We start from the raw sequence: 26,553 nt of genomic DNA, 5'->3' as shown, positions 1-26,553 counted from the left end.
TTTCTTTTTCTTCTTTTCCTTCTTTCTTTCTTTCTTTCTCTTTCTTTCTTTCTTTCTTTCTTTCTTTCTTTCTTTCTTTCTTTCTTTCTTTCTTTCTTTCTTTCTTCCTCTCTCTCTCTCTCTCTCTCTCTCTCTCTCTCTCTCTCTCTCTCTCTCTCCCTCCCTCTCTCTCTCTTTTTCTTTCTTTCTTTTTTTAGATATATGTTGTTCAGTATCTGGAACATAGTGCAAAATAAATATCTATTGATTGGTTGGTCTGCCTGTGGAGCTGGTGAGTTCTCCTTCACTAAAGGTTTTCAAGAAGGGACCAAATATCACTTCTGGTTCTATTATGGTGAGAGAAATAATTTTTAGTAACCAATTGCTGATGTTGCAGTGAGAGAGAATCCAAGTTTTTTTTAATTTCCTCATTTAGAGACTAGATTAAAATAGCCTTTGAAGGACAAGGGCAGATGATAAGACTGAGTTAACATTCTCTTCAATCTTGGGTGTGCCTCTCTTCATAATGCACATTGCAGAACAATATTTCGAGATTTAGGGTGTTAGAGTAAGATCTCTAAAAAATGAAGCACTTTATCATCAAAAATGAACAAAGTCTTCCCAGGAAGCCCTTGAAGTATCACTGAGGGTTTTAGGTAAACAAGAGGTCCTTTTAACCTTAAATGTCTACTGAGTCAGGAAGAAGGAGCCATTGAAAATAAAACCATTCATCTTTTAATGTATAATTTGGCATTGTGTTAGGTGCTGGGGATATGAAAACAAAAACAAAGTATTTCCTATCATTAAGAAATTAAATTTAATGGCACATACAACAATATACTAATGGATAAAGACTAGATACTTAGAAAATAAATAATCAGTTGGGGGCATTGGTGGTAGGAAAAGCTTTTAAGTAGGAGCCCTTGAGATGAGTCTTGAAGGAAGGGAATGGCTTTAGCTTCTATAAGCAAAGCTATTTGGAGAGGATTCCAGGCATAGGCTTATGCAAAGAAATATAGGTGTAAAATAGAATGTTGTATAGAGAGTATAGGAAGTAGGCCAGTTTACCTGGGATGTAGAATGAACATAACATGCAATCAAATGGAAAGAGAGGTTAATTCTATACTATGAAGGGCCTTAAGTGCAAATCAGAGGAGTTTATATTTTATCCTACAGGCAACAGGGAATGTAAAAGCTTTTTGAGCAAGAGAATTGTTTGGTTAAATTTGGATTTTAGGAATATCCATTTGGCAGCTATGTGGAGAATGAATTGAAGACAGATCAGTGGAAGCAGAGTGACCAATTAGAAGGCTATCAGAGTCTAGGGAAGTAGGTGATGAGGGACTGAACTAAGGCAGCCAAGTGGTGCAGTGGATAAGTTGCTGGATCTGAAATCAGGGAGACCTGAGTTCAGATCTAGTCTCAGATACTAACTGTGTGACCCTTTGTAAGTTATTGTATCAGTAAGGCAATAATAACAATGCAGATGATATTTGTCAAAATGCCTGTATAGTTCTGTATCGCAAAGTATACGAGACTCTCCACGTAGAAGGTAGAAGTAAACCATTTATTCAGATGCCAGAGAACCATATCCCACAAGCCATTTATCCAATCTATCAGAGCAGTAAAATATTCAATACACAATATCACAACATGAAGCCTCTCCATCCCAAAACCTCCTGGACCCCCTGCTAGGGTCTTCCTAAAACAAACTCAGTACAGATAAGTCAGCCTGTTCAGCTCTAACTATCACAACTACAGCCCTTAACAGGCATCAGCAGCCATAACTGCTCTCTCTCTCTCTCTCTCTCTCTCTCTCTCTCTCTCTCTCTCTCTCTCTCTCTCCCCCCTCCATTTCCTGTGAAATAACTTCCTTTTCCTGTTAGGAAGCTCCTCCCACCACATGCGACTTAGGCTTCCTATCTTGTAAGCAGGTCACATGGCCCATTAATGGGTGGGAAAGATCTTCAAATCTAAATTGCTACTATAGTTACTCAGTTACTTAACCTCTGTTTGCCTCAGTTTCCTCATGTATAAAATGGGAATAATAACATCTACCTCCCAGGGTTGTTATGAGGATTAAAAGAGTTAATAATTATAAAGATCTTAGCATAATACCTGCCACATAGTAAGCCCTTTACAAATGTTAGTTATTATTATTAAGGTGATTCTGCTGAGAATGGAATAGTTAGAGATGTTGTGTAAGTAGAATCAATAATATTTATTGCACTCCTAATTACTGGTGAAATATGTCATGTGCAACTGGAGAGAATAGTGCCTTCTGCCACATTAAGGTCCTGAATCTGCTCTCAAATGAACCAGGTCCAGCTGTGGGTGATCCTGGCTGCAAAGAGAAGAGATTAGTTAGTCTTTCATTGAACCTCATTAGGCTTCCACTCCAAAATCTAGCATAAAATCTCTTAAATAAAGCTTAGATATGATCCATAAATAATCTCCAGAAGAGAGATTAACAGAATCTTTTTAAGACAAGTTATTTAATATACAAAACAGTAAATATGAGGTTAAAAAAACAATTATTTTGTTCATTTGCTCTACCACAGAAGAAATACTTAAGCCACAAAAGACTCATAACTGAATATGCACGAATACTTGAAATACAAAAGTAACCTATAAAATTTATTCTAGGAGGTGGGAAAAGACCGAAAAAAAATTCACTTTCACCTCAGTCTACATTATTGTACCAGCAATTCAACAATCAATTCGTCTGAACAGACATACATTTTGTTGGTAGTGGTCATCTTTTCCTGTGAAAAGGAAGCATAGTGGCAGAAAACACTTCTCACTGTGAATCAGCACCCAGGAGCAACTTGAAATAGTTACCAGGGTTAGTTGTAAATGTCCCATTTTTCAGGACTGATGTCTGGTTAAAAGTGTTTAGGGAAAAGTTGTTTGTCCTTTGTTCTCAAAGGAGACCACAACATCAGTGAGGTGATGCCATGACGTTCAAATGATTGGGGTTTAAGTGAGGGAGGGCTGTGCAAAGTCACCAGCATCTTTTTCTCCTCCATCTGGGTCCAGTGGCCAAATGTAGATCAAGATGAATGGAGATAGCCCTGGAAGCAGTAGGAGAACTTGGCGTTTTTAAGCTAGGGTCCTTAAGAGGTCTCAGTTTGACTGAGGCAATTCCCATTTAGTGATTAACTCTAGGTAGGGAATGAGGCAGAGAATGCCTCTTTATCTAGTTAAAAAAAGAAATAAAGAAACACATAACAGAAGAAACAGGAAAAAAAATTTGATCCATTCTCAAGGCCATCTCAGCAATTATATATCTTTGCTGCCTGCTTGGCAGGAAGTGTGGGAACAGCAGTTTAATCAATAGAGCACACTTTTCAAAAGTTGGCTCTGCTTTCCTGTTGTCATAAAAGGCTCTTGGGGGCTCTATAGAATTAAGTCATTGCTGGATGTGCCATACATATTCTCTTCTACTCTCATTTCATCATCTGCTCTGTTGCCATGAGTACAATAGCCTACCACTCCCTCTACTTTCCACTCATGTCTCTAGAAGTAGTAATTAAAATCAGTTCCAATCAATAAGCAATTATTAAACACCTACTATGTGCTAGACACTGTGCTGAGTAGTGGGAATAGATACGAAAAAAGAGGGAAATGATAGTCCCTGCTCTCAAGGAGATTACCATGTAATGGGGGAGATAATATGCTCACAAACATAAAACAAGCAAGGTATATACAAGATAAATAGGATTAATTAACAGGGGGAAGGCAGTGGAATGAAGATGGTTGGGGAAGGCATCTTGTAGAAGGCGGGATTTTAGCTGGGACTTAAAGGAAACTAGGGAAGTTAGCAATCAAAAGAGGAGGGAGAATATTCCAGGCATGTTGCTACTGGAAAGGACATGCGGATTGACTGCCCTATGGCTCAACTCACTGTTTCAGTGACTTCCCAAATCCAAATTTCCTTTCCTTCTCCTATCAGAATGAAAACTCCTTAAATGTTTGTAAACATTCATTTGTAAGCACATCTTTATCTGAGATTTTTTTTTTTTATTTCGATTTGGTAGTTTTTTTTTCTTCTTTTTACAAATAGTTCAACTTCATTGTCTGAAATTTAATGGTTTTAGATATCTATTTCAAATTCTGTTTATTAAAGTATATTTTTATATTTTACTGATTTCTTTTAAATCATCAGTTTCATTAGCATATAAATGTGTAAGTTGTGTTTTCTGATAATGATTTTATTCATATTCTATTGTGTTTTTTGTCTTGTTCATAAATTGAATAGTAATTAGATTTTCACTGCCTTTCTTTCTGAGCAAGTTAGCTTTTTAGTTATTTTGTTGGTCTTTTCAAATGATCAATGTTTAGTTTTATTACTATAATGGTCTTTTCATTTCACATTTAAGCTCATTCTCCTCAAATTTTCAATATCTGTCTTTTGTTCTTGTTTTGGAGTTCCTCATTTAATGATGTTATGCTATTATAATTTGAATATTACACTAATTAAGTCTATATTTCCCCTGTTTTCTTAAGTTATGTTTTTAGAGTTTTTTTAACCCCTTGAGGACAATTTTAGTTGCATTGCAGAAATGTTTTATATGGTCCCATTGTAATCACTCTCTTTCAAGCAGCAATTTCTTATTTTATGATTTTTTTCTGTGGCCTTCTCATAATTGATGATACTATTATCAGCTTCAAATAACTCTGTATCTTTTGCTTGTGTTCCTTGGATTAATTTCTATTTTATTACATAATGATTTATAAAAGAAATGTTTAGTTTACCTGATTTTTCAAACACAATTATTTACAATGTCTTTGAACCCTAGCATGTGGAATATTTTTGTAAAGATACAAAATGATGCTGTTCCAATTAAATAACCTTTAAAGTTCCCAGTCAGTGTGTTTCAGATCTATCTTCCCAAATGGTTTATTCAGTTCTAGATTTTCCGTCTTTGGAAAGAAATAATTAGACATAAAATATTTTGAATTGCTGTTTAAATATAAAAGTTTGCATGAAAGTTGAAAGCTTGATAAACTATAATAATTGAAATAGAATGTATTTCAAAATTTAAAATTCATATGTGATTTGTCAGACCTGATTTTGGTAGAAGCATATAGCTATGTTGTAGTTTTTCAAAATATGAGCAACCAAACTGCAAATTCAAAGCACAGAGCTAATGTTTTTTTTTCTTTTTCTTTTATTTTCTTTCTTTTATTTTAGAAATAAAAGAATTCTTCAAAGCTAAAGGACAAATATAAAAAGTAGTATACAAAGTTTGACAAATCTAAAGAAAACCTTAAAAACTTTCTTGAAAAAAATTATCATAATCAATAAGCATTTAGCTAATCTGCTCAAAAGGAAGAGGGAAGAAAATTAAATCGAAGTCAATAAGGTCAAATCGAAATAGAACAGAAATAAAAAGAATCATCAGAATCTACTGTAAACAATCATAAGCTTATGAAATCTATTAGATTTAACCAGTTCTTAGAGAACATCAAAGGCATTATAATTATTCTGTTACTATCTCTGTCTTTTTACAATTCATTTTTTTCTTTGTGAATTTAGATACTATACCATTGAGTAAATACAGTTATCCCTTCGACATTGAGATATTCTTCATCATGGTTTTGACATATCAAAGGTCTGCATAAGGAATTCAATGGAAATTTTTTAGAAGTGTATGTATGTTTACATGTGTGTATCAGAATTTTTATATAGCTAAATTGTTAAAGTTTACCATATATCAATATATATGTATACACAAACATATGTGTATGTATGTGTGTATATATGTATATATGTGTATATATAAATATATATGCATGTATATAATATATGTATGTCTCCAAATGAAAGAGGAATGTGGATAATGAAGGGCAGAATTTATCTTTAGTCGGACAAATTATATAGAAGTAGAGTATAAAATTTTACATAATTAAAACAATTGATGAGGAAAATCCCTATCAGGGAGTTTTGTTGACTCACTTGATGCTTTACAATTATTACCTAAATAATTTAATAAGTCTAATTTTAAATCATATAAATGATTTTTTTTTCTACTGCTTCCCATATGGAGTGGTATAACACCCATGCTGAAGATTATTCAGTCTTTTTCATCCCTGGCTCCTTCATGTTGCAAGTCCTTTGCAACTCAACATCTATAATTAGAGTCAGGTCTTTTTTAGAGCAGAGACCTCTTAGTCTCAGTATTGTGGTTTCTCCTTCCTTAGAGTCCTATTACTCATCACCTGGTATGAAACTGAAAGAAGGGAAGAAATTGTTCTGTCTTTTCCAGCTGTGGGACATGGCATGTAGCCCCTTTGATATTTCAGGAACATTTTAGAATACCAATTACACACATACGCACAGACACACACACACACACACTTGTGTGTGTGTGCATACTATGTATATAGTTTGATCATGGCTGTTGCCAATGATTAGGATAGTAATTTTCTCATATGTATGAAAGGTCTGAATAAAGATAGATAAGTATGTAGAGAATGAAAGCTTAAGCCACAGTGTTGTACAGTGCTGCATCTAAGAACTCAAGTACCGTTACAGAGGCACCTATTCTGATTCTAATTAGATAGAAATGAGAGTCACTAATTAAGGCTGGAATCTTAAAAAAAGTACAAAACCCTATTCACCACCATAAAATGTTAGCCTATCAATATAAATATGTCAATGGAAACATAAAAAGCCTGAGTTTGGGATCAAAGTATAAAACTTAATTACTCTTAATAGTATACTAATTTAACATAAAATTAATAACATTTCTGATTCACATAATTGTCATTTCTATATTCTTTAACATTTTTCTTATTTTTCAAAATCTGAACATTCATTCCCTGAAAAACTTATGCATTGAGTCTGACACTCCTTCAACCTCTTCCTAAATTTAAATATATTCTAAAGGTGCTTAACAGAGCAGTTTCCTCTCATCTCAAAGATCTCCTTTTAAAATGAAGATATGAATGGACCAATTTCAATAGGAATTTATTGTGAAGCTGAACTGAGAATAGAAACCACCCTCCTCTTCATAGTGACCTATGTTTCCCTTCTTTCCTTCATTCCTTCGTTCCTTCCTTCCTTCCTTCCTTCCTATTTTTCCCTTATTTTGAGCTGAAACCAATTTTCAAAAGTTCAACCCTTTTTTCTTTGCATTTCCCTCTTGGACTAAGAAAATTTTTAAAAACTATAACTGATGAAGTAAGGACAAAACTTGTCTAACTCAGGTAATATGATATTGAGTCCCATCATCATCTTCATTGTCCTCTTCTGGGTGCATTTTATTTGTGGTAGTAGGTATTCATTCACATACAGAATCACAAACACAAGTATATCTCACCTTTGTTCCTGCATAATGAACAATAACAAAAATCCTATTCTTCATCTATTTTTGCCTCTTCCTGTTAATGGAGTGTCAGATTCCCACCTGCCACATTCTTGACATTTTCCCATCTATTTTCATTGCCAGTATTGTTGGGGAGCAGAGTAGGGAGAAAATAGACTTTGTTGATATAATAAATATTTAGATAAAAAAATTGAGTGTGAGTACTCTGGATGGTAGACAAAGAAGACAGAAATTACAGATAGGACATCTGTAAGAATAATGAGATATTATAAGATCAGTTGGTGTGTAAGGTATCAAGATAATAGAGGGTAATATGATTTGTTGCAATAATAGTTTTTGGTCTACAATACAAGAAAGTCAAGTAAGAGGTTAGAAAAATAGAAACAAGGAAAACACTTTCTTGACAGGACATAGCCCTATATGTGCACAAGTGCCCTGTTCCATTCAATCTTTTCCAACAGATTGTTCCCTCTATCATTTTTACTTTCTCACTTATTTTCAATCTCTTCCGACCTACTGGCTGCTTTCCCTACTACCTTCAAACACAGGTTATCTCCCTCATTCTCAAAAACCCTCATAAATTATTTGTCCTTTCTTGCTAGCTATCATCTTATATTTCTTCTCTTTTTCATGGCTAAACTATTGAGAAGGTCTTCTATAATTAATACCTCTACTTCTTTCCCTCTCACTCTCTGCAGTCTGGCTTCTAACATCATTTGACTGAAACTACTCTCTCCAAAGTTACAAAGGATCTAATTTCCAAATATTCTTGACCTCTCTGTAGCCTTTGACACCATCTGTTACCCTTTTTATAATATATTCTCCAGTTTTCATGACACTCCTTTTTCTTGGTTCTTCTCCTAACTATCCGACTGCTGTTTTACAGTCTCCTTTGCTCAATTTTCATCCAAGTCACAACAACTAATCATGGGCATGCCCCAAGACTTGTACCTTCTTCTCCTCTTACCTTTTCCCTTGGTGATTCATCAGCTTCCATCATTTCAATTATCTCTGTGCAGATGATTCTCAGATCATCTTTCCAATCCTATTCTTTTCTCTGACCTCCAATCTTGCATCTCCAGCTGTCTATTGGACACCTCACAATGGAGGTCTCATAGGTATCTTAAGCTCAACATGTCCAAAACTAAACTCTGGTGTTTACAAAACTCAATTAAATTCAACAAAGATGTATTGTGTCTACTGGTTTAGTAAAGTATATCCTGAACATTAGGGATATAACAACCAACACAAAATATAAGTCCTGACCCTCAAGGAACTCACACTCTATTAAGGTGTATAATATTTAGAAAGCTACTAAAACAAAATAATTTGAGGAGAGATGGAATACTAATGCTTAGGAGAAACCAGAAAAAGCAAGTTGTACTTCAGTTGAACTCAATGTGTACACATTGGTTTTATTATCTTTACAGGTGTAATAATAATAATAATAATAATCATAATAATAATAGCTAACCTTTATATGACACCTACTATGTGGCATATTGCTAAACAGTTCATAATCATTATCTTATTTGATCCTTACAACAACCCTGAAAGGTAGGTGCTATTATTTTATACAATTTACAAATGAAGAAACTGAGGCAAATAAAGGTTAAATGACTAACCCAGGGTCACATAGCTAATAAGTGTCTAAGATCAGATTTTAACTCAGGTCTTCCTGATTCCATATCTGACACTCTATCGACTTCACCTTCTCTAGCAAAAATAGGCATCTTCAGTGGTAAAAGATCAAATGAATAAAGATGTTGTTTTGGGACTTTGGTCATAGTCTCTTTCCTATATTTCTATCAAGTTATAATAAAAGAGCATCTTCTTGCTCTTGACTGGTTACCTGGCCTAGATTAACTATGACCTTGAACATTGAAATTCCTTTTGGATGTGATTGCTGAGACACTATCCATGTTCCTTGAAAGATTCTGGAATTTCAGAGAGGTACTGAATGGTTGAAGAAATTCTGTGATTTAGTTAACTTTTGGCTCCTTAGTCAATTTTCTTAGCTCAGACTACTGCAATACTTTCTGTAACTGTAGAACTCTGTCTTTTGGTCTACCCTTCATTTAAGCTAGGCAGACAGGTTGCTCAGTGGTTAGAACACTGGGTATAGAGTCAGAAAGGTCTGCATTCAAATTGGGCCTCAGACACTCACTAACTGTGTGACCCTAGACACATCCCTTACCCTTTGTTTGCCTTAATCTACTGGAAATGCAAATGGAAATCCAGTCCAATATCTTTGTGAAGAAAAGTTCATATGGGGTCATGAAGTCAGACATGACTAAACAACTGAACGATAAATGGTTTAAGCTGCCTATCTTAATTGTTTATTTATTATGACTCCCACAGCCTTCATGGAAGTTGACCTTTTTCTGCCTTTCTGTAGATAAACTTTTGTTGCTGGTAGTTTTCTCTTTACAAGCTCCAAATGCTGGTTTGAAATTATCTAAAACTTATCTTCCCACCCCTGTGGATGGGACAGGACAATATGTATCATATAACTTACATGGGGATATTTGATTTTGTTTTCTCTTTGAACCTTAGCTGGACATTTTTTGGGGGGAATCCCATAATTCTTATGCTCTTTATTAGGTAAGATAAAATGGTAACAAAGAGACAAATATTAATATGTGATGTCAGTTTCTGGGAATTCTTTGGTTTTTTTGTGGGTATGAAATTGACAATATCATAGTCCCTTGACTGTTGTGCCTGGTATACCTAATATATAGCAAGCACTACAGTCAAGGGAGTATGATATATGATTATTAGGTACCTGATAAATGTTTATTGATTGCTTGATTCAGGGTTGTGCAAATTTATATCTTGAGATCTTTTGCAACAGATGGCATATAGAATAACTCTCCCTCCTTTTTTCTTTCTCTCCCTTTCCCCCCTCTTCTCTCTCTCTCTCCCTTCCCACCCCCCTCTATCTCTCATCCATAAGTACAAATTTAATTTGTCACATTGGACTGAATACTCCTACTGATTAGTAATAGATTCAAAAGAGAATCAAATGATCTGTTAGTAATTTAAAAGGCAATGAAATTAATAATTAGAAAATAGTGATATGTCTATATTAACTAGGTGCTTTAGAGCTTGAAAGTGTGTAATCAATCAGTCAATCAGCATTTATTAGGTACTTACTATGTGTCAGGTGCTACGCCAAGTGCTGAGGATATAAAAAGAGTAAAAAGTCAAGTCTCTGCCCTCAAGAATCATACAATCTACTTTAAAACCAGATTCAATTTTATTAACTTGGTTTTTAATTGAGCAATGCACATGAGCATTTTAAAAATAACTACATTACTTTTCAAAGCCATGAATCAAGCCTTGGCAAATTCTTCATGCCAATCTGCCCACAAATGGTCCATTTAAAAATGGGTTGTTTTTGATTAGAGGTTTTAACAGACATAAAGATATATGAGAGTACACCCAATCTAAATAGGCACAAAAGAGTTAATGTGACTAAACAGATGAGAGTTCAGTTCTGTCTTTCTCATTGCTCCCAAAATTGCCTTAACCTAGTCACTAAATTGAAATAATTGCATTTTTATCCACACACATTTTACTCTGGGCTGTAGCAAAAGATGTAGCTTGAGCATGTGTATGTTTGAAGGTAGTCAGAGGAAAGAGACCAAATAGTAAAACATTTCATGACAATTCCACATGGAGATAAACTTGCCTTTTTTATGAGGTGTGTAATTTGGAGAAGAGAAATTTGGTATGGCAGTCAAGGCAGTGGAGGAGGCATGAAGAGAGAAGACTCAGCCTGGAGGTCATGTAAATATGTTAATAACCAAGTATATGAATCAAGCCCAAGCTTAAAGACAAACTTGATTTAGAATTTTAGAAAGTAATGAAGTTGAGGTAAAATGTCAGATCACATGACTGGCAAAATGGTAGAGTAGTTATTTTCCCCAAACCAAAAAATAATGGTGTGTTAGGTATTGAGGAATTGCTGCTGAATCTATAATATGAAGTAATAGAACCCAACCTAAAGCAAAACTCTGTAAAATTCAATATTTAGAGAAATCAATATTTAATGCTCCAATTCATCAATTCTATCTGCAATCTGCTCCAAACATAGGATGTAGGTGGCTAAAGCAAGCTGATGATCTAAAGCTTTTTTAAAACAAAACAAAACAAAACATGCCACATAGCAATTCCAAAGACTCCATTGTGAAGCGTGCAGAATGGAGAAGGAAATATTTTATTACTTTTTTGTAAACTCTTGAAAGAAAACACAGCTAACACTTATATAGTGTTTTCTATGTTACTGGTACTGCACTAAAAGTTTTATAATTATTATCTTATTTGATCCTCACAGCAACCCTGGGAGGTAAGTGTCATTATTATTATCTCCATTTTACAGATGAGGAAACTGAGGCAAAGAGATTAAGTGACTCTCCTAGGGTCGCACAGCTTTTAAGTGCCTGAGACTGGACAAAGGGCTTCCTGACTATAGCCCTAGCATTCTATCCACTGTGCCACCTAGCCTTAAGGGCTTCCTGTACTACGCATATGTATATTGCATCTCTGCTCTGTAAATTGGACAATTGATCTATTATTGGACTAGATTTTTCAGATACCAAATAAATCAGATCAGAAGTTGGAGTGAGTGGTAAAAGGATACGAGGGATCTGACTTTTCATAGAATAATTTATCCCCATTGGTTCTCCTGGATCCGGGGTGAGAACCATTGCCTTTTAGAAGCCATAGCCAACTGAGCAAACCTGAATTTTTAAAATTTGACCCAGTTTATCAGAAACAGATTGGCAAAACTGGAGTTTTTGTTTTTCTATAAAGTTTTTTTTTCTTTTTATCTGCTCCTTGTTCCGTGAATAAAAAACATTTAGGAATCAAGGTGAACACTAGATATAGATCCCATGGTTCCTCTTGAGAGTAAACTCATAGAACCAAATATTATATGTCACCAAGAATACACTTACACTTACTAGAAAGTATTCTTATCTAACCATATTTAACATATAGCCTCAAGCTGAAAATTTAGATCATTCTTTTTTGAAAGTAAATTTAGGATAAAGTTTCTGTCTAGAGTCTATATGGAAAAGAACATTTTTTTATGATAGAGTATTTTCGAAGACTGAAAATAATCATAGAGCACAGTGTGACCATTGCCTTTTTTTTTCATACAGATACTAGTAAGTAACATTTTGTTACTTACTGTTTGCCTCTTTTAAACCCGATACAGATCCAAGCTTTTCCACTCTTCTTGAGGGTTAAATAGTAATATTTTAATTTTTCCGACTGCAAGGATCTAAAGAGAAAATACCTATGATTGTTTCATGCATCATGCCGTTAAATGTATTTTTCCCTCTGGATAGCTGTATTTGTAAATGGATGAAAACCAAAAAAGTAAGAAAATCAACAAAGTTATCAAATGAAAAACTGAACTTTGGAAATGAAAGTCAAGCAAAAGGAAGAGATAACAGAATATTCACTGATTAAAATAAATTGGAAATGCTGAGTGATTTCTACATGGCTCAAAGGGTTGATGGAATTAGTTTCTTTTTTCTAAGTCCCATGATTATGTTTTAGTTTTATAATGTAACATGACTGTAACTGTCATTCTAGAACCACCAATTCTCTATAATTACAAGGTGGTAAGGTTTTAAAATACTCTAGGGAGGAAAAGGTCCAGTTAGACATTCAGTTACAGTTGGGAGAGCTGTGGAGGTGCCAGGGATAAGAATGATGTGGCTTCAGAATTGCTTTCCAGCTATTCTGAAGTACATAAAACACCTTTCAACAATCTCTTATGAAAGATCTGCTTGACTTCCTACCAAGTCCCCAGTGCCAGAATTCAACAGCCTGGAACCTAACATGAGCATCTGCCAGGGATTACATCTGATTCTACCCAGAACAATCTGAAGCATGTGAATAGTGCTTTTCAGTAGCATACACGCACACATGCACACACACACACACACACACCCCTATATACACACATATATACATATACACATACATGTATGTAAATGTATACATATAGGTATGATATGTGTATAGGTACATATACATGTGTATATATGTATTGTTATACATACACACATACATATGTACATACACATGTGTGTACATACACACATGCATAAACACATATACATGCACATGCACAGATATATACACATACATGCACACACATATATGTATGTGTGTGTACACATATGCATGTATATGAATTTTTCAAATATAAAGGTAGCAGCCTGTCTGTAAGGGAATATTCTTATAGCTTTCTTTTGCAAGGAAGGAGAAAGTAGAGAGTAAAAGTATTTTGAGTTGGAGGGAACTTAGGTTACTCCTTCATTTTAAAGCACCAGTTAAAGAAGTCTTGAATTTTGACAAAGCACCCACAGAAGAAACAAAAAAGGAATGGAAAGGGGAAAAGTCAGTGAAAAAGGAAAAATACAAAAAGAAATAGAAGATTTATGTTGGCAAAAGCTGTAAATTAAAGACCAGCAGAGTCCCTCTGGCTATTCAAACTTTTCTGTTTGTCCACCTGAGAAATGAATATAATACGAGAAGAGCATGTCAGGGATTGCTTGTTTTAGTATGAATTTGGCAAAGAGCTTAGGAGTATGCAATTTGCATATATATTTTATTGACATTTTATTTGCAAGTGACAATGAAAAAATCATTCAGTAGAAATAAAGAGTTAACTAGAGTGAACTTTGGAGATGCTGTCACGATCCACAAAGAAATACAATTGATATTAAGAATAGGGAAGCTTTAACAGTGTCTAAGAATCCTAATGTGGGTGCCAGTCTTGTTCACCCACTGTTATGGTCTCATAGCCAGTTTTTCTTAACTGAGCATAGGCTTCTGAGTAGGTGTTTCTGGGTAGACCTTTATCTTGCAGTAGTTATTGTATTTATTGTTGGTGAGAGAGCAAGAGCTAAGCATCTAGAGGCAAATGACACCTCAGTGTGCTAAAGCAACCAAGCTCTGGGGTGCTTGGTTACATAAATTGCACAATTTGAAATTTCATGTAGTGCGTGATGTAGTAGCAAATGATCTGATGCCATAATATACACCAAATGGATGTGGTAACAATGATGTTTTGTGATAAAGTCAAGAATGACTATATTCTTGACATCTTCTGAGGCCTTCTTTATTCTCTCAGGTATACTTGATTACGTTATTGTAGGGAGACTGGTCATGGACTCCAGAATATATTATTGTAAAGAACACTCAACCAGTATTTTTTAATCATTCATTCATTTAACAAATATTCATCATGCAACTTCTGTTTGTATAGCATTGTACTATAGATATTGGAGGATTAAAAGAGGTAAGACACAGTGTCATTATTTTTAAGAACTTTGTACAGACAACAAACAATAAATTATAGTAAGAGAAACTTCATCCCCTCCTCTTCTACATCTAAGAATAAATAGGAAAACAAAGCAAAACAAAACAAAAACCTGGTGAGTTCTCTAACCTCCAATACATCAAAAAATACAATTTCATTGATTAAAAATCCTTTTTCATGCAAATCAAAACAGCAACAAGGTACCTTATCACACTATCAGATTGGCTCATATGAAAGAAAAGGAAAATGATAAATGTTGGAGATGTGGGAAAATTGGAACACTAATGCATTGTTGGTGGAGTCGCAAACTGCTCTGGAGAGCAATTTAGAGCTATGCCCAAAGGACTATAAAACTGTGTGTACTCTTTGATCCAGCAATACCACTACTATGTGTATGTCCCAAAAAAGATCAAAAAAAAAAAGGAAAGGCAAAGAATTGGAAATTGAGGAGATGCCCATCAATTGGGGAATGACTGAACAAGTTGTAGTATATGAATGTGATGGAATACTATTGTACTATAAGAAATGATGAGCAGGTGGATTTCAGGGGAAAAAGTCAGTGAAAAAGGAAAAATATAAGAAGAAATAAGATTTCGGATAACCTGGAAAGTCTTACATGAACTGATGCTGGGTGAAGTCAGCAGAAATAGGAGAACAGTGTATACAGTTACAGTAACTATTTAATGATCAACCTTTAGAGACAGCTGTTCTCAGAAATGCAATGATCTTAGACAATTCCAAAAGACTCTTGATGGAAGATGCTATTGCTATCCAGAGAAAGAACTATGGAGTCTGAATGCAGATCAAAGCATAATATTTTAACTTTTTTTGCTTTTTGTTTTTTTTTTCTTTCTCATGTTTTTCCCTTTTTTTCTGATTCTTCTTTCACAACATGACTAATGTGGAAATATGTTTTTAAAAGTCCATTTTCAATTAACGCATATTTTAATTTCTTCACATTTTAGTGAATGGTAGAATCAATTACTAACACCAATAAAAGAATAATTACTTGATGGCCTCTGGGGATTAGGTTCTCTGCCATCAGCTAGACTAATTCAGCTATTGTAGTCATAGAACCTGTTCATAGGCCCATACTTCAATTAGTCAATCAATAAACATTTATGAAAAGTCTATTGTGTTCCTGAAATTGTACTAATCACTGGAGATGAGAAGAAAAAAAAAACAACGTCCTTACCACAAAGGAGCTTCGGTTCTTAATATATGTATGTATGTACATAAGTATGTAGTGGTGGGATTCAAATGAATTAACAACTGGTTCTCCATGGAACCCAGCCAAGGCACTGCCCCCACCACTGACCTGGTAGGCACAGGCCCTGCCCGTGCTAACAACTGGTTCATGAACTCAACCTAAAATTAGGTACTGGTTCTACTGAACCTGTGTGAACTGACTGAATCCCACCACTGTATGTATGTATTTATACCTGTATGTGTATGTACACATAAGATCCATAAAAAGTATGTGCTACCTGCAGAAGGTGTACCTTTAGCTGAATCTTGAAGGAAGGAAATAATGCTATAAGAAATAGATGAGAAGGATAAGCATTAGAGGGATGGAGATAGCCACTGTAGAGACAGAGAGTTGGGAGATGTAATGTCTTATATAAGATCAAAAGCAGGCCGGTTTGGCTGGACTGCATATACATACCTAGAAACAAACACACATCTCTCTCTCTCTCTCTCTCTCTCTCTCTCTCTCTCTCTCTCACACATATACACACATATGTGTATATGTATATATATATATGTATATATATATACACATATATATATATACACACACATTCTCATATCTGTATATATGTATGTAGTTGTAAGTTCGTGTATGTGTATCTATAGCATGGAGGGAGAAGTAATATTTAAGAAAACTGAAAAAAATAGAATGAATCCAGATCATAAGGAGCTATAAATACCAAACTCAGTAATTTAAATTAGATATTAGAAGTAATATGGATTAAGTAGAAGTTTTTGTTTGTTTGCTTTGATATATTTTTAGCAGGGGTCAGACCTGTTCTATTGGAAAATCACTTTGGCAAATGTGTGGAAGATTAGAGGAGGGATGAGACTGGGAAGAGACTTGAGGGATCAAGATTAGAAGCCTATTGCAGTAGTCCAGGCAAGAGGTGATGAGGGCCTGACCTATGATGGTGGTTGTATGAGTAAGGATTTTTTTTTTAATATTGAGGGAGATTTGGGCATGTTTGTATGAAGCAAGAAAGACACTAATAGTTGGGAGTGAATGAAAATTAGATATAGAGTGGACAATCTGCTGGAGAAGTTGAAAGGGTTAGGTAGCAAGAGTATTTTTGGAGAGTTTGGACTTGTCAAGTATAAGAGCTACTTCATCATAGACTGGAATAAGGGAAGAACTAGTGGGGTATGGTAGGGTAATGTGAGTTGAGAAAGGGAGAAGAGGGAGGAGGTTGCCATAAATGACCTGAATTTGGGAGTGCATGTGTGAAATATGATGCTTTGCTAGCTTGGTAGGACCAGCTGTAATTAGCACTCCAATTGCTTAAACTTCCCAGAACCCAGGATCACCTCTAAGCCTCAATAAAACATTAGTGTGGGTCTTTCAGGATAAATGATGCTTTTTAATTATCTTTCACTGAAAAACCTTGAGGGTTAGGTGGAACAACCATCTAGCCCCAGGTCATTTCTATTAATTGTCTCATTCTCCCCAATACCAACTTGCTATTTGAAGGAGATAACATGGTAGAGTAGAAACAGCATGTGCTAGAATATGAATGAGTAATCCTGGGTTCCATTTATATCGCTAACAGGCCCTATGACCTTGGATGAGGCATTTCATCTCTCTGATCCTCTGTTTTTTATTGGCAAGATGGAGGTGCTGGCATATCTTATCTTTAAAATTCCTTTTAACTCTCAAATTAAGTTATTTCATTAGACTTTAATTTCCTTTTCACACTATGCAAGAAGATTCCCTAGAGAAGAAAAGTTTCCTTCCTCCATGTACGTAATAGCTCTCTCTACCATCCAAAGTCATATTATGGCTAATATGCAAATCAACTGAAGTTCACATTCTCAAAAAATGAAAGGTCTACTTAAAAAAAATGAATGCAAGAATATCCCCTTGAGATCACATATGGGGGCCATGTTTTCATAGAACTATATGAGACAGAGAGGTGGGGTAGTAGCAAGACTACTGGACTTGGAGTCAAGAAGGTCTGAGTTTTAATCCTGCCTCAGTCATTTTAGTGGCTGTGTGACTCAGGATTAGTCATTTAACCTTTCCCAGGTTCAAGTTCTTATATTGTTAAATAGGGATAGTAATAGCACCTGTCTCACAGGGCTTTTGTGAGCATCAAATGAGAGGCCTTCTCTACACCATATAGGAGAATCTTGCCTTTAATATATATTGGCAGTGTGACGCTGGATGTTTACTTAAGCTTTCGTTGCCCTAGGCAACTTTTTAAGTATAAATCACAGAGAAACTGCTAAAGTATATTGGAATAAGCATTTATTTATTAAGGAGTTTCTTACATCAATTTAATTACTGGTCCAGTACCTATCATCATTGTAGATATTATTATTATTATCATTAGTCTTTGTCCACAATATTTGGTAGGCATTTTGCTCACCCTATAGTTCTACGTAAGCATAAGGATCCATTGGGCGATATACCTTCATGGGTAAGTATATTTTCAGAGCATCATAGAATTTGATATTTGGGAGGAACTTGAGAAGTCATCCTTCCCAACCCTTTCATCTTATAAATGAGACAAAAAAGCCCCAGATAAGAGAAGTGACTTGTCCAAGGCCATACAACAACTATGTGGTAAAATCGGACTCTATCCATTGTTGCCTCTCAATGGTACCAGTTAATTTCTGCTAAACTCTCTCTCTCTCATCTCACTTATTCACTTCTTCCTTAGTTCAAGGGATCTTAACTCAAGGGCTATGAGCTTAAAATATTTTGATTATTGTATTTCAATATAGTTAGTTTCTTTCCTTTTTAAATGTTTGTATTTTATTTTATACATTTAAAAAGTTGTTTTCAGGATTGCACACCAGAATGTCAAGGGAATCCTTGATAGAAAATAGATTAAGAACCCCTGACTTATTTAATTAGGAAGGGGAGAATTGGTCATTATCCTGAATTATCCATGTCATCATAGGATCATAGCTAAATAGCAAGAGGGAATTCCAAAGGTCATTGAGTTTAACTGTTTCATTTTATTTGTGAGGGAGCTGAGGTTACTTAGTGAGCTTACTTACTTAGAATGACACTTCAGAGAGAGCATTTACTAAGCACTTATTCTATGCCAGACATTGTACTGGTGATACAAATGTAACAAAGGAAGACATTCAACGAGTTTTCTTTCTAATGGGAGAAGAGCTTGAAAGAAGAGGGTGGGTGAGTGCCAGTCCAGGAGAGAGGAAGGGAAGGGAAAATGGGCAGGAAGGTTTGAGGAAGAGATCACTTAAGACACTTGCTCTGCTGGGGCCTTCGGTGTCATGACGAGTTGTGAGCAGCCTGTGTAGATGACAGAGGAGTGAGGAAGGGGACTCTAGAACTGTATAGCAGTTCCTCTTAGTTGCTAATGGACTGAATCTCATTCTTTCTACTCATGAACTTGGATTTTACCATCGTAACAGGGAAAGTTTGCTTCACTAGACAGATTAGAAGCCTTCCTGGGAGATTCTTAGTCTTGTCAGCTTCTTCCTGTACTTTTGTTCTTTTTCCAAATAAGCAGGAAAAGAGAAGAAATGGATACTCCTGTTATAGAAAAAAGATTGCTAACTAGTAAGGCTTTGATTGGATGTATATGGTCCATGATTTATACTAGCCAGATACACTCAGCTCCTGTTTTTAAGCCTTGCCAAAGAATCCTTCATGGCACTAATTTGGGTTGGAAACCAATGCTGAAAGTATTATGTGGCATCATTACCTCATTATCTGCTGAACTACTTTTTATTCCTTAAATGAGTTCAAGAATTCATCTGACTGCTAAATACAAGATTTGGTTCTTACTATAGATTCAAAGCAATTTTGTGGAGCCTGTATTAAGCAATGTCTCCTACCTCCCACTAGACATATCAGACTGTTGTTTCTACCTAATCTTTTTAGAAATTGTCTTATTAGACAAAATGCTAATTTTCCCTAAATATAAGATGTTTACTTTCTTACTGCCGCATTTTATTCTTAGGACTGGTTGGAGTTTGCCAATTATCCAAACCTACTGTTTTCCCCCTGAATCGCCGTATCTGTTTTCCCTAACAAAGATTAACACAGATCTACCACCACCACCACCATCATAGCTAGCATTTAGGTAGCTCTTTACGATTTCCAAAATGCTTTACACACATTATCTCATATGATCCTTGTAGTAAGTCCAAAAAGTTATTTGCTTAAAAATATAATCAATGAATAAGCATTTATTAAGTGCTTACCATATGCTAAGCTCTGGGAATGCAAATGGAAGCAAAATACAATTCTCGCTCTTAAGGAACTTACAATTTAATGGAAAATAAATTATAAAGAATTAAAATAGGCAGAAGGCACTCATTGAATTGTTTTCCAAAACTACCTCCTTCTCCCATAACTCTCATCATGGGAAGGTAAGAGACTCCTCACTTTGCCTTCCTGTATTATCTTCTGGACAAGACAGGCTGGACATTAGCAGAATGGCTCCTGCCACTGCATAGGGTAACACTCTTTTGGTTTCCATCATTGATAATGGCAAGATTGCTGCCCAGTTTCCAAGATCATTTTGTTCTACTTAACGCAGCTGCAGCAACCACTCTTCTCAAGAACTCAGGGTACTTGGTTCACATCTCCTCTATTCCCTGACATAGTCCTGCTTCATTTCTTCTTTTTGCCTATTTATGTTTATAGACATATTAGATTATAAGTGAACTCTTTGAGGGCAATCACTGTTGTGTTTTTTTCTTTCTTTGTAAGCCTAGCACTAAGCACAGTAGTGGGTATAGGCTTACTGATTTGACTTGACTCTCCCTCTTAGTCTTATTCTTCCTCTTTTTTTCCTCTTCCTCCAGATTTAGTTTCCCTTATTAGCTTCTTTCTTCTGAGTATTCCTTCCCCCTACTTTTTCATGACTCAGGTCGACACAATTTCTACATACCATTGATACTACAAAGTTCATATCAAAGCATGGCTTTGGAAGTCAATGGAAAATTCAATATAAAAGATCCAGAAGAAATATAAGAAAAACATTAAAGACTAATTATAAAGTACTCATTAATTTCATTCAGTTGCATGCCCAATTCATTGATCTCCTTTTTCTCTATTTTATTCATGTAAGCATTTAGAGATATAAAACTTCCCCTAAGAACTGCTTTTGCTGCATCCCATAAGTTTTGGTATGTTGTCTCATTATTGTCATTCCCTTGAATGAAGTTATTAATTGTTTCTATGATTTGGACTTTGGCCCCCTCATTCTTTGGAATTAGATTATTTAGTTTCCAATTAATTTTTAGCTTATTTTTCTATGGTTCTTTATTACAAATAATTTTTATTGCATCCTGATCTGAAAAGTATGCTTTTACTACCTCTGCCTTTCTGCACTGGATTGTGAGGATTTTATGCCCTAGTACATGGTCAATTTTTGAGCATGTGCCATGTACCACTGAGAAGAAAATATATTCCTTTTTATCCCCATTCAGTTTTCCCCAGAGGTATATCATATCTGCCTTTTCTAAAATTCTTTCACCTCCTTAACTTCTTTCTTATTTATTTTGAGGTTAGATTCACCAAGTTCAGAGAGGGGAAGGTTGAGGTCTCCCATTATTATAGTTTTGCTGTCTATTTGTTCCTGTAACTCCTTTAACCTCTCCTCTAAGAATCTGCATGCCATACCACTTGGTGTTAAACAATGAAATTGCTTCATTGTTCATGGTACCTTGTAGCAGGATGTAGTGTCCTTCTTTATCTCTTCTAATTAAATCTATCTTTACTTTTGCTTTGTCTGAGATTAGGGTTGTTACACCTGCTTTTTTAACTTTAGCTGAAGTGCAATATATTTTACTCCAGCCTTTTACCTTTACCCTGTGTGTATTCCCCTGTTTCAAATGTGTTTCTTGTAACCAGCATATTGTAGGATTATGGTTTTTAATCCATTCTGCTATCAGCTTCCATTTTATGGGAAAGTTCATCCCATTCACATTCACAGTTATGATTACTATATGTGTCTTTTTCTCCATCCTATTTCCCCCCAGGTTATGCTTTTATTTCTCCCTTTCCCCTTCCACTACTGAACAAAGTTTTGTCTTTGACTACCTCCTTCCTCAATTTACCTTCCCTCTTGATTCCCCTCCCTTATCTTACCATTTTCCACTTGCTACTTCTTCCCTCTCTTCTGAATCAGTATTTTTAAAACTGTTGTTATTACTAAGGTAGTTTGAAAGAAAGTTTGGGGTTGAGTTGGGTATAATGAGATGACCCTAAAAAGCAAAATTAGGTGGGAAAAGGTAAAAGGGAACAATTACATTATAAAAATGTGGCATGAAAGGAAGAACTAATACAGAGAAAGCAGGTGGGGGTGGAGGGCTGGCAATGTTGGAACCTCACTCTCATCTGGGTTGAAGAGGAAACAATGTGTACATCTGGAAGCCTGTAGAAGTCTTCTGAACATGTAGAGAGGTGAGAAATCTGGGGGGCAAGATGGGTGAGGGACTTTTAGAAGGATGTGTGGTTTGGGTTTCAGGGGGTTGAGAGGGGATGAGGGGACTCTTGGAGGTTTGGGGGAAGTGGGAGTTGGGGGAGAAGATAAAGTAATACAAATAGGGTAAAAAAAGAGCTATGAAAGAAAATAGTGAGCAAAAATAAGATGGAGGGAAATTCATAAATAATAATTATAACTCTGAATGTAAAAGGGATGTTTATAGCAGCTCTCATTGATGTGGCAAAGAAATGGACATTTTAGGGATGTCAATCAATTGAGGAATAGCTGAAAAAGTTGTGGTGTATGATTTTGTTGGAATACTACTCTGCTATTAGAAATGATGAGCTCAATGATCTTAAAAAGGCATGGAAAGACTCACATGAAATGGTGAAGAACAAAATAAGCAGGACCAAGAGAACATCATATACTGTAACAGCAATATTGTTTTAAAAATGACTTTGAATGACTAATTTTGACTATTACAAATATACAAATTAAAAACAAAGAACATATGAAGAAACATGCTATCTGCATCCAGAGAACAACTGGTAAATAGAAGAATGTATAGAATGATTTATATATACATATATATGTATACACATATGTGTGTATGTGTATTTGTGTCTAATTACAACTATCTCTAGGGCAAGAGAAAGGGAAGAAAAAAAGAAGTTTACATGATAATGTTTTTGTAAATTTGGAAGGAATAACAAGTTGTACATGGTAGATTGGCAGTTTCATGCGCAATCATCTTTTTTATCATACTGTGTTATGGTAATACTTGTTTTGTTCCACGAAATAAAAATAAAATAAATTTGTAATAAAAAAAATGTCATTGCCCTGGTCGAGTTCTTGTCTCAGCCATCACTGACCATTTCCAAAGTCCCTTGGACTTCTGTTTCTCAAAGATAGAACAGCCATCTGCAAACCATGGTATGGACTCCATTCCTCGACCTCTTGGTGATTTGCTCTCCTGATTTTCTGGAATTGATAACATAGCCTCCAATATCCTTCACCTAAAGAAAAAGAATAAGCATAGAGAAAACAAAAACAAAAAAGGCCTTTATTTACCAGCTGCATTGCAAGGGATGTTAAGGGCCCAAGGCCTCTCCTCTTAGAGTATTATCTCTTCTGACACCAGAATGTCACCAGGAAGGAAGAAGTAAAACCAAGAGAAGGTTCTGGGCAATTAGTGGCTTTTAGATGACCCTAGTTTTTCCTCCTAGTTTCTCTCTAGTATGTGACTAGCAGATTAGACCCAGTTACAAAACATCTAAGCATGTTCTAATTCTCTCCAAAGCACTTTTATTATGTATCATCATGACTCTCTGGAAGCATTCTCACCAGTCTCTTCTACGTGGGAGGTGGCATTAGGCAGGCATTGTCATGCCTACTTACTTCCATATTACGCTTTGGTTCAATATTCCAAAAGCAACATTGTCAGTTAAAAACTTTGTGATGCCCATTTGAAATCATTTTGGTTTTACAGATAGTATCAGTGTTAGCAGTTCTTTCTTGATTCAGAAGAATCTTAGAGAACTCTTTGATTTTTTAGCAAAGACATATACATACCAACAGTTACGTCCATGTGAATAAATCTTCCCTTCACCCTAAATCCCCAGTCCATGACTTTGCTATTTGGTTCATTCTTTAATGTGCCTTCATGTATTTACATTTCATGTGCTTCCTTTTCCTTATCCAACGATTGCTGTCTTTGATGGTTCCTATGCTAGGGGAAGAAGGCAGATACTCAAGTAAGTTGTACCTGGTTTGCTACTGAGGTGACTCTGGTATGGGAAATGTACTATATTCTAAAGTCTATAAATGAATGCTTAGTTGTTGAGAATATCCTAGAAGGACTCTAAAGGACTTAAGGCTGTAATGCACCTTATGATTTGGATAGGGTAAGACTTCAATGATCAGTTTCAGATCTTGGTATAGAAATTGTGGTAATTTATCATGTGATGTTTTTGCATTTATAAGTTATTTTTACTCTTTTTTCATGTACAACCTTTTCTACCTGATTTCTACAGAAGATAGAGGTATTATAACAACAGCAGCAACATAAATAATAATTAGCAATTATGTAGAACTTTAATGTTTTGCAAAGCACTTTACAAGTATTATCTCATTAGGTTCTCACAATAAGCCTGTCAGGAAGATACTATTATTATCCTCCTTTTGCAGATGAGGAAACAAAGGCTAAAGCAGTTTAAATAATTTGAACAGATTCTCAGTTATTCTATCTGAATTTTATCACTTTCTATGTATTTGAACTTTGCACATAACTAGGGACTTTAAAAAGTGGAGGTGAGAAGGGAGTACATTCTAGGCATGGAGAACAGTCTGAGTAATGACCCAGAAATATAAGTGAAATGTGAGGAACAGAAATGAAGAAGGCCAGTTGGACCTGACTGAAGAGTGTTGAGAGTGGGAGTAATGTAAAACAAGGCTAGAAAACTAAGTGAATACCAGGTTGTGAAGGACTTGAAATGTCATATTTCACAGAGTATAAGTAAATCTGTTGTATAGATTAGACTGACTCTTTTTTTCACATAAAGAATTTGAAGTGTACAAATTCCACCCTGTCTTTGAGAGGGCATTCACCAGCTATTACTACCTATCAGCTGCAGTTTGTGAGACCTGGGTTGGGAAGGATTCAGATGGCAGCATAAATGGTATATTAATTGAACATGATTTTGAAGTTTAAAAAAAAGTTCAGACATAAATTTCTATACTATGACATATGGCAACTATTTTCATAGCACCTTAGGTAGTAATAGAAGTGTTTCTTTGAGATCTCCCAAAAGGTGTGATATGACAAATATGCTTGTCAGTTTAAGAGATGCATGAGTTTTCGCCCTTTCTCTGAAACATTAATCTAGATGGCATGGAATGATTATACAGCAACTGGACCTTCTCTGCCCACCAGAAGTCTGCTTTGACAGAACTGATTGCAGTGTATTCTGGTTCAGTGAATACAGAGAACAAGTTTTCCAGCTCTGCTGCCTCTTCCCCTAGCATGCTAGGTAAATGGGTTTGTGGAAATTAGGGTGGCTTTACAAAAAACCCAGAGAGCTGCGCTCAGATATGTTGGATAACTAGGCCTGTTTTTATGAATATAAATAGAACACATGTCAGAACAAGGACCATTAGATATTTTGCAAATATCTTGGGCTTTTTAAATGGCAAATGCTAGCAGCTTTCCTCTGAAGCAGTTATATAAAGCTTTTCTCCTTATTAGGAAAAAGGCAGGGGGAACCATGGTGAATTGCCCAGTTCCTTTCAAAGCAACCTAGGGACCTCAGGCTTCCATTTTATTCTAACACATAGGGTTATCAGTTTGGTAAATATAACATCTCTCCCTTCACTAATATCTGCATGATTAATGCAAGGATGGTTTCTTATTTTTGCCAACATGCATTTTTAACTGTGACTCTAACATGGAGAAAAATGAGCTGAAGGAGTTTCAATTATAGCCATGTGAATAGAGTAATTAGTATAGTAACACATTTGACGATAGGAAGGGAAAAAGGAAGGCATTCCTTGGAGAGAGAATGTGCATATTATGTATAGAAGATAATCCTGCTAATAACCCTAGGAAAACAGGAGGAGAAACACTGGCAATAAAGAAGACAGTAATTACCTGTTTTATGATGCGAGCAGTTCCTGCCTTTGATCACAGGAGAGCACTGTTCATCTATGAAATGTTTTGTTTAAAGGGAATAACTGGATCCTTTATGAGGCAGGCGAGGCTTGATGTGGCAAATTATATGGCCCTTATTATTGAATCATAGCTATAAAAGAGAAACACATTATACTCATAGAAAAGTGAATATATGGACAAGATTTTATAAAGTTGCTAGCATATTGCTACTGATATAAATTAGTATGTATATACATATATACACATGTGTATATGTATATATACTTGTGTGTTTGTGTGTATGTATGTATATATACACTTATGTATATCTATACATGTATGTATGTATGTATGTATGTATGTGTATATGTCTTCCTGAGGTAAAACTAAGATGTTGACAATTGCAAAGTGATATATTTGTTTGTATTCTCTATTAAAAAGAAAAAGAAAGAAACAAGATTTTTTGTTTTTGGAGGGAGGTGAGGAGAATCAAAATGTTTCTAGTGAGAACTAATTGGAACAAATGCCAATTTGGTTAAAAAAAACATATATAGTCTAAGGAAGCACATGAGAGATAGCAAGGAG

At 35.3% G+C, this 26,553-nt stretch overlaps 1 long non-coding RNA gene across 1 annotated transcript; it reads right to left on the bottom strand.

The window, feature by feature from the left end:
• Positions 1–2,119: 2,119 nt before the first annotated feature.
• On the bottom strand, positions 2,120–26,113 carry LOC118834583. The gene is made up of 4 exons (XR_005009353.1): positions 25,969–26,113; positions 23,195–23,338; positions 10,470–10,494; positions 2,120–2,323 (listed from the first exon to the last, which is right to left on the bottom strand). It is a non-coding gene; the product is annotated as an uncharacterized LOC118834583 (long non-coding RNA).
• Positions 26,114–26,553: the final 440 nt, after the last annotated feature.

The sequence above is a fragment of the Trichosurus vulpecula genome, chromosome 1, assembly GCF_011100635.1.
Source record: "Trichosurus vulpecula isolate mTriVul1 chromosome 1, mTriVul1.pri, whole genome shotgun sequence".
NCBI lineage: Eukaryota > Metazoa > Chordata > Mammalia > Diprotodontia > Phalangeridae > Trichosurus > Trichosurus vulpecula.
This window is presented reverse-complemented; position numbering and strand designations above follow the sequence as displayed.